The 10,000-nt window shown below is 43.4% G+C and overlaps 1 protein-coding gene across 1 annotated transcript in view; it reads left to right on the forward strand.

Moving 5' to 3' along the window:
* Positions 1-3,723: 3,723 nt before the first annotated feature.
* The window catches only part of LOC113822154 (cyclin-dependent kinase inhibitor 3), a gene marked incomplete at its 3' end in the record, with an annotated part of 38,424 nt that continues 32,147 nt past the window's right edge, over positions 3,724-10,000 (forward strand). The window contains 1 exon segment of the mRNA XM_070135211.1: positions 3,724-3,747.

Raw genomic sequence — 10,000 nt, forward strand, 5'->3', positions numbered from 1 at the left:
GATGACAACGTGAACTTGAAAAGAAGCAAATGATATTACTCAGATTATCCGTTATTTCAATAGTAAGAATATTTGTTAGTAAACGTTCAGATTAAGTATGTTGGTGTAATTGACGATGTAATAAGTACGAGAAATATTTGGGAGGAAGCAAATATGATTACACAAATAGATTGAAATAAAGGCGTCTTAACCCGATATAAAGATCTTGAAACGTTACCGGGAACAACGCTGCCAGACGCGTCTGTCTGTGAAAATAATAATTGTGAAAACAATAAATTGGGACTGATGGCTCGAGGTTTGGAGAGAAGAGTATTGCTAGTACCTTTTAACAATAATTTCATTGAAAAAGAGAATGATAGAGAACAAAGATATATAACATGTAAACAATATTTTTATCAGTAATATCAGCAGAGTATAGATGAAACATAACAATAAAGACAATAGATATGTTGATGAAATAATAACATATTAGTTCAAACACAAATACAAATAATTATAATAACAATAAGAGTAACAATGATACTACTACTGATGTCAGTAACAACAATATCAAGAATAACTATAATGTTAATAAATATATACAGGTATTTACAAAGCTATGGGCAAACAGGTGGTTCAGACTGCCCTGCACAATCATTCCTGTGTACTGAGTGGTGGTTCCCTCCATGTATTTTATAGGGGGCTACTTATAAGTTTGAGGTAGCAGTCTTCAGATTTAGTATATACTCATCGCATCAGACAGTATAAAAGTTCTACCCCATCTTTTTACCACATCCTTTCCTAAATCTACCTCATCTGCTAATGAGAAGACCTTTGTGTCTCAGACCTCCCCAACCTCCATTTCAGAAACTGATTGCATTCAAAGCTATCAAATCCTGACCTTAACATCATTAATTCTCCAATCGCTCTGCTAACATTCCCTCTCCACTTAAAGTGACTACCGACATACATCCTACCCCTACTCATGTTCCCCCTACACCCCTTCCCACTCCCAACATACCCCATCACCTTTGCTTCCCTTTTATCCCGTCCACTACCTCATGGATACACGTAACTCCCTCTTGTTACGGCAGTGCTCTCCCTGGATATGCGCTCTCCTAAGGTTTTCCTGGAATTGGCCTTTGATCTTATTGCTCTTTACCTCCCTTTCCCTAATCCCTGCCTTACCCAATAGGCATCCTTGCGGAATCCCACACATTTCCCTTTGCCAGCTTTCCTTCCTCAGATGCATAACATATCCTCCATTTGATCTAATTACCCGACTTTAATCCATTTGCGCACCTTCTGTATTCGCACCCCACATTCATTTCCATACTATCTTAAACTGCAATACGACAGACCCCCCCACCTTCTTTACCTTTTTTTCTACAACGTATAGTGCTATGTCCTTTGATGTCTAGCACATTTAGTTTGATTTGCAACCATTAACCAACCAACCTTTACTTTACATATTCAATATATTCTGATAGATCACAATATGTGATTACAAAATTCAAGATAGAGAATCATCAGCCGTAATTTTATTTGTCTCGCATTAAGCATTTCTTGAATATTTGAGAGATGCAAAACAAAATGATACATGAAAGTACTATACCTGCTATGATACTAAATGCATTTCAAATGATATAATATACAGAATATTCGAAAATGCAAAGAATTTTCATTTGACAAGCTGGGACGCCCAAAGAGAGGCTAGCTTATGTATTTCATCTACTGGCATCAAAACTTGATACACATTCGGCTGGCGATTCCACTTTAGGGGCTTAATGTTGACACTTTAGTACTCATGATAAAGATACCTTATTCATTATTATTTTTATATTCTAACATAGATCTGGCAATTCTATGATTATAAACTTAAACGGTTTATAATCCACCTAATTTCAGGCATGGCAATAATGGCATTGGTGATGGCTGATTCAGTGTATATGCTTCTGAAATTCGAACAAGCTTCAAGGCCTTGGTTAACTTATGTAAGTTCTTGAAGTTGGGTGTAAATCCATCTGCTAATTGAATTAGTTGTTCTGAAATTGAATAAAATATGAATTGTCGAACGTGACACACCCATGCCAGACATACGTTTTTTTTTTTATCCATTATTGTTATTCCGTTTTCTGTTATCATATTTATCTATGTTATTCCAAAATTGTTCTCTGGCTCTCACTCTGGTCAGTAAGGTGTAATTAATGTCTGAAGTTAGTTCTATGTCTTCAACGGGGTGGCGCTAGAACACTTTTTTGGGGGGTGTCGGGAGCAAGGTTACCGGGTAACATTTTAAAAATTAAATCCACACTTCATACTTTCTAATATCTTGTTTCGAAAAGGACCAAATTGAAATGAAAATGAAAACTTCGAGAATTACAAACCATGATCATTGATTTCTTAAATTATGTCGACCTCCAAATTTGCCGAGTAAACTGATTTTTTTTTCCATTCTGCCGCGTGAAATGACGATTTGTGACCTTTGAGGCGGTGTCGCACCCCCCCCCCCCCCACATACCCTGTGGCATTGCGCCTGGTCTTCAGTGTGTCGGAATGGATGTGTTTGCATTCCTTGATGAAATGAACGTTTGTCTGGATAATCTTCTAAATGTTATTGAGGCTTCATTGTTGTAATATGTATTATTTATACAGTACAATTTAGGGCTCAGATGTTAATTACTGTTTAGACAATGAGGTAATCAGCTTTCTAGTAATTATACTACAATTTTTGTTTTCGCATCATATTTCCTTCTTAGCTGGGACGAAAGACCAACACAGCGGTGCCGATTTAGGTCATCTCGCTTCCCTTTACAGCTGGGGAAGTATCCTGCTCTGTAAAGGGGTCCATGGACAAAATAGACTAATGTGACTTCAACAGTTTACTCTATTATTCTCAGTTTTGTTTAATCATTTTTGCCAAAGTATATGATTATTTTCAAAGTGAATAATGGCAGTCTTCAGTAGAAATACTGTTGTAAGAAGGATATAACTCTTGATAAAAGCAATGGCTAGTACTTATTAGATTTAAGGCCAAGCACTATTCATTGGTTTTAATGAAGAAAAGAGCCACATTAACTCAATGGTAACTGTCTTATCTATGTAACAATGAAAAAATCAAATGAAACCTGTTAGCAATTCAGCTTCCCCGGCATTATAGGTACTTGGATGGTGCTGAATTGCTGTAAATAACTTTAAGGGGACCATCCCTAAAAGTGGTGGGGATATGGTGAAGGCATAGGTAGGAAAGGGTTGGCGAGGAGGGGTGATTTAAATTAGTATTAATATAAAAAGGAATCTTTTTTTTTTTAATTTGGATATTTTGTGTATTTTAGTGTTTCAAACATTTTGGTACTTGTGATTGTAGGCCTTTAAGTTAATTGTGTCACATGTTATAATGTGGGATATGCTGAATGTGTCGTAAACTTCCAGCTTACAGTTATTAACTAGCCCTAAAATTTCTAGCACATTTATTAACTAGCCCTAAAATTTCTAGGACATTTATTTTCTTGTCATTATTACTTGCCCTAAATTGTTGATTGGGTAGTTTCGGGTTTGAAGGGATGAGGGCGCCGGGCAACTGCTGGTGAGAGTCAGTCGTCTGATCGTCCTTGTGCCGTTCAGACGTACTTCCATTGTGTCGCCATTTTATGATTTTTTTTTCCTCATTCAAGAAGCAAGCTGACAGAAATTTTTTATTCAGTCCACAAGCTATCTAGGCAGCTCTGGGGTGTCGCCTTAGAGACGATTCTACCACTGTGCCTAAAGGTGGGGCATTTGCCATGTCACAAGTACTAGCTACCCACCGCTGTTTGTTGAAGGCCGTGCGTGATTCACAGTATGCAGCATCTGCTTTGGACCAGTTTGCACCGTGTGAGGTGTTAGTTGCATGCCAGCTTCAACCGGGTGAGCCAGCTGACGTATTCTTGGCTGATTGGCAGCTGGCGGATCTGTTTGGAGGCATGCTTTGAGTGTGCATTGGTGTGTGATTGTAGCTGGGCTATCAAACAACTTGCAGTGCACAGTCCCTGCTGGCTCCAGAGCTGAAGAAGTTAACTTGCATTGTGTATTGGCAAGTCAGTGGAGACTCGTTTCAGTGCACCAGAGTTGGTAGGGTAATGGTACAAACACCTACTGGTCAGCACGCCAACATGTTCTTGTGGTGAACAAACGACCATTGGGTATGGATATAGTGCTTGGTGGTATTTCGTCGCTTGGTGGTGTTGTGGTTAGGTTGTCGACAGAGTTTCTGTGAGACTAAGCAGGTGTGTGGCGCCCCATCCCGGGAGCCACTAGTGGTAGATGCACCAGACTACAGAGCACAGTTTGATGCATATGGCTGTGCGTCAGAACAATCGAGGTAGAGTGCAGCCTGTGTTGGACTACCGCGAGTATAATGATGACCTAACAGCATTTACAGCTGATAGTGACGGTTGTACTGACCACCTACACAGGTAGCGTGAGCACAGAGCGAATGAAGCCATCCTTGACCTGCATAAGGCTGACAAATTTCTTTTCCCTGTAGATCATATGTAGCCATGTATATATTTTATATTGGCAAATCTTAAAAAAAAAAAAAAAAAAAAATCTGACATCTAGTGGTATTTTTGTTCGCCTTTCGGAGCACTGTGTTTATTATATCTACATCAACTTTATAATACGATTAAAGAACTGTAAGTCTATTAAAAGTTTCTAGTCTATTCGCTTGATTTCACAAACATGGTTGCACATGTAGCCCTCCTCTTAGGTTATTTATCATCATTTGTAGAATTGGAGGCTCAATGATTGCTATAACAACATATATGGGTTCGTTCGTGGCTGCAGAGCAGAAATGGTAGAAGGGTGTATCATAATTTACTGCAAGAACTTAAACTGGAGAATGGATATAGACAAGCTCCTCTGAAGAATTGGAAGCCATGATGACGTCACGGATACTTTCAAACGTACAAATAAACAGTAATGATATGAAATGCAATATCTATTTTAATCTATTATTAATCGTAATGTGTAATTATTATTAATTGTGTAGTTGAGTATTTTCTTCTGGGCAAAATACAGACATTCTTACCTTGCCCATTTCGCCGATTTCAAATGATGCGCTTCTACTACCTACCAAGTGGTAGAATATTCGAATTCAGAAGATGAAGGAAGTCGAAGAGTTGAAGTTATCTCTGAGGTATCATTGACAAAACGCTCATGTGACCAACCCTTTAAGGCGAATGTAAACTATGAACGAAATATTGTCAGCCAGCCAAAGGGGTAAGAGATGGAAAATTCTTAAATAATCTTAATTTCTCTCTGAAATTAGTTTTATTCATATTGTTATTGCAATTATAAAAGGTTGCTTATAACTAGTTCACATGAAAATTTTAAGATTAAAGTGATGCCTTGAGATTATACTATTTCTGTAAAGCAAAGTAGACTCATGCAGCACGGTAGTTTTTATTTTGCATCTTATGACACCGTTGACTTACGTTTTCTAACAAAAATAAAGTTGTATAATACCTTGTATGTATGTACACCCAACAACAAAAGTGGTGACGCCTCGCCAGACCTGGCTCGGAGAGATCATGTTCTTGAAAGGAGGCCCATGTTCAAACTACCAGCACATAATTAGGATGGTTCGAAGGAGGGGCATTACAGAAATCAAGCAAAGGAATGCAATCACGACTGAAATATAGATAGACAGAGAGTGAGGGGTCGTTTTGGTCCTGTTGAGTTGTTGGAACTGAGTATTCATATTAATATTCGTCAGACGGAAATATCCCTTATTGGCATTATCACAGACACGTATATCAATATTTGGCTTTGCATTATCCTAAGCAGCTGCTCTCTCTCTCACTGACTTGATCTCTCACCTTGATCCGCTATTTAGATAATGGTGAACTTTTGATATGTTATTTGGAAAAGAGAATTATATGACAATATTTCTTGCACCATTATATTTTCCAAATAACAATTATTTAACTACCAAAAATAGCGAAATGAATATGTAAAAAACGGACTGAACATAAATAAAAAGTAATGGGTGTCTTGAATAGTGTGGAGGGGGAACACCGACTTGGTGTTGAACACCAGCCGCTGAAACGACAAATAAAGGCGTAAGCATAGGTAGAGACAAGGCTGAGGGAATATTCCCATATCCTTGGGTAGACTAATAATTTGAAACCAAATGATATGTTAATAGTTTCGCAACACCTACATCCTGTATACCCCACTATCACTATATTAATGCGCTGCTGCACACATTCACTGCATTTAATTTTACTACATATATTTTCACCAAGTTTCGTAAACAATATAATGAATTAGGTTTAATGACGATGCACTTTAAATTAATATGTATCTCAAGCTTTAAACTGATATAATCAATATAAATATTTTTTATATGTATATGGATAATATGATTAATATACATACTTTTTATAAGTATATTATTGTGAGGGGCAGAGATAAGTGGTTCATCACACCAAAGCTGACCCTAACCAAACCGTGTTTTGCGATTCATGAACGCAACTGGAGGTCGTGGTTCATAGGAGGCACCCAGATAAAAAGTAAACAAGGGAATCGATACCTAAACCTTTACACCCCGTCACTCCCGAAGCCATTTATTAATGTTTGGTAGTTAAAGAGGCGCTATTTAAGACGATACATTATTCACATCCAGAAAGAGAGAGAGAGAGAGAGAGAGAGGGGGTGAGGGGTGGGGGTGGGAACTAGCCTTGAGAGGATGGGACTGAAACATAGCCAAACACTCCTTGCTTTGCCTAGCGAATTCAGATCACCCCCTCCCCCCACTTTTCCAGGTTTTTTGAATGTGGGCCACCTTTCAGGGTGTGGGGAGGCCCTCAGAGAGGTAGTCAATAGCTAAGGCTTGAGTAGTAAGGTGAAGTAAACCCTAGTGCAGAGAAGTCTGTCTATTTGCAGTAATACTGCGGGGTCCGCGGTTGTGATGCGGTGAGTGGCCGACGGCTGCATTCTTATCATTAGCGTTGCAGGGAATCAGCGCCGCGGACCTCGCCGTGCTTGCCTGCAAATATGCCGAGTGAGGTGAGGGAACTACGCCGAGTGAGGCTGCGCCGGTGTCGACTGAGGCAATTACACAGAAAGAGGCAGCGCCGGTGCCGAGATGATTGTGGCCTCTGCCAGAATGCCTCCCCCCTAACGAGGGAGAAAGGACTACAGATCGGGGATCCTGCGAGGGCAAGAATGGGGTCCGGATCTCTTGTAGGTTCTATCATTGTGGTCTGTGGCATCGATGTATGCTGGCTTAAGGCGCTCCTTGGTAACCCAGTCAGTTCGTCCTTAAAGTTGTAGCTTAAACGCTCTGGGGGAGCACTGGAGGACCTTGAAAGGACCCTTGTAAGGGCAAGATAGTGGCTGGCGGTGGGTGTCGTCTCGGAGAAAGACGAACTTGGCTGTATCCAGTCCTGGCGGGGTGTAGGTCGGATGATGCGAGTGACGGGTTGGTCTGCTGGGAGCGAAATTCCGGGCCACCTGGCGGAGGTCCTCTATCCGAGTGTCGCTTGCGCCGTCGTTGGGGAAGAATTCTCTGGGCACGACGAGGGGCTGGCCATGTACCATCTCGGCTTCAGAATGGGTGAGATCCTTAGACGTTGTCCTGAGCCCAAGAAGCACCCAGGGGAGCTGCGAAGTCCATGTGGCTGTGGTGCAACAGGTGGTGAGGGCCATCTTGAGGGATTGATGCCATCTCTCGATGAGTCCATTAGCTTGTGGATGGTATGCCATTGTGAAGTGGAGAGTGACCCCAAGGAGCTGCGCTAGGGCCTTCCACAGCTCTGAGGTGAAGCTTGCTCCCCTATCGGACGTTATATGTTCCGAGAGATCAAAACGGGCGATCCAGGAGCCAAGGAGTGCCTGGGCACAGGATCTGGTGGTTGCATCCTCCATGGGTGTGGCATCAGACCAGCGAGTAGAGCGGTCGATGATGGTGAAGATGTACCTCTTGCCCTCTAACGGTGGGAGAGATCCGACGACGTCCATGTGAATGTGACCAAAACGTCGCTTGGGCTGGGGCAGGTTGTGGATGGCTGGCTTGGTGTGGCGATGGATTTTGCTGCGCTGGCACTACTCGCAGCTCCTTACTCAATCTCGGAGATCTTTTCATTTCATGAAGTGCCACACGAACTTCTCCAAAACCAGCTTGGTGGTGCTGTGGATGGATGGGTGAGCTAGTCCATGGATGAGATTGAAGATTTCCCTCCGAAATGTGGTAAGTACGAGGGGGCGGGGTCGGCCGGTACTGACGTCGCAGAGGACAGGTGTATCTGCAATGGTGACTCTCTCCCAGCGAAGGTTGGTGATGGCCGTGATGTTGGCCATGGTCTCGGGATCTCGCTCTTGTTCTGCTGCTAGAGCCTTGTAGTCGACCCCAAGCTGGATGGAGGAGATCTCGATGCGTGAGAGAGAATCGGCGACGATTCTTGGAGCCTGAGAGGTGTCACATCGTGCAGCCCGTCTCGGCGATGGCTGAGAGATGTTGCTGCTGTTCTGACCATGCATCCCCTGACTTGGAAAGCACGTTGATCAGAAGCTTGTGATCTGTGAAAATAGTGTGACGTACCCTCGAGCATGTGGCAGAAGTGTCGCACGGCCAGATGAACTGCTAGGAGCTCTCTGTTGAACGTGCTGTACATCCGCTCAGGTGGTTGGAGCTTTCGGCTGAAGAATGCTAAGGGCTGTCGTTTTGTCCAGGACAGCTCCTATTGCAACTTTGCTGGCGTCTGTTGTGAGGTAGAGCTGGGCATTGGGGGCAGGCCATGCTAAGACAGTAGCCCTGGCAAAGACTGTTTTTGCAGCTGTGAAGGCTTTCTCTTGGTCGTGGGACCAGGTGAGTGATGTCTTGTTTCCGGCGACGGCCTCCTGGAGGGGGTGAGAATGCTGGCAGCCCCGGGGATGAATCGGTGATAGTAGTTTATCATCCCTAGGAACTGCTGGACTCTCTTGACAGATGTTGGCGTAGGGAACTGGAGCACAGCGTTAACTTTATTGGCCTGTGGATCTTGTATCCTAAGAAGTCGATGCTGCTGGCGCCAAAAATGCATTTGTCCGGGCTCACTACCAGGCCATTTTGCTTCAGAAGGTGCAGGATTGTTTGGACGTGCTGTTGGTGTTCCTGGTGGTTTCGTGAAAAAATGAGGATGTCGTCAACGTAGACCACGCAGAATGGGAGCTTGCCAAAGATCTGGTCCATCATCCTCTGGAAGGTGGCACTGCTGTTCCTGAGCCTGAAGGTGGAGTAGTGCAATACATAGCTTCCAAATGAGGTGATGATAGCCGTCATGGGGACGTCATCTGGATGGACAGGCACTTGGAAGTCTCCCTTGAGAAGGTCCAGTTTGGAGAATATGAGGGCGTTGTCTTTGCTGGCCCTCAAGTCGTTGATGTTAGGCATGGGGTAATGGTCCAGTTCCGTGATGAGGTTGAGTCTCTGGTAGTCGCTACAAGGGCGCCACGAGTTGTTTGGTTTCCAGACCATGTGAAGAGGGGATGGCCATGGACTAGCAGCCTTGGAGCAAACAACCATTTCTGTGAAGGTGAGCTTGGCAGCGTGGAACATCTCAGGCCTCAAGCGACGGAAACGAGAATGGACTGGGGGTCCTGTCGTCTTGATGTGGTGGTAGACTCCATGTATCGCTGCTGCTCCAGGGTTGGTGCCGCGGAGCTCTGGTTTGAAGACTGCAGGGAAATCGCTGAATATGGCCCAGTAGGCATCTCCGGTGAGGCGGCACATGTTGACCTCAGTAGGACCTGGAATGGAGACTGCGTTGACCGGAAGTGGAGTGAGGTCTCCGTGTTGATGAACCGGCGTCAATTGCGCCCTCTCAGATGGGGAAAGAGAGAACTCCTTCAACAGCTCCTGCTTCAATGTCGTCTGGCTGGCTGTCTAACCAGGGGGCTACCCGGTGAAAAACTTCCTCGGGTAAGATGGCTACGATGTGGTCAGCTTTGATGGCCGCCTTCACAATGTTCTTCAGCCTGAACTGGGTTTTGGCTCGCC

Source organism: Penaeus vannamei, chromosome 20 (genome assembly GCF_042767895.1).
Source record: "Penaeus vannamei isolate JL-2024 chromosome 20, ASM4276789v1, whole genome shotgun sequence".
NCBI classification, from domain to species: Eukaryota; Metazoa; Arthropoda; class Malacostraca; order Decapoda; family Penaeidae; genus Penaeus; species Penaeus vannamei.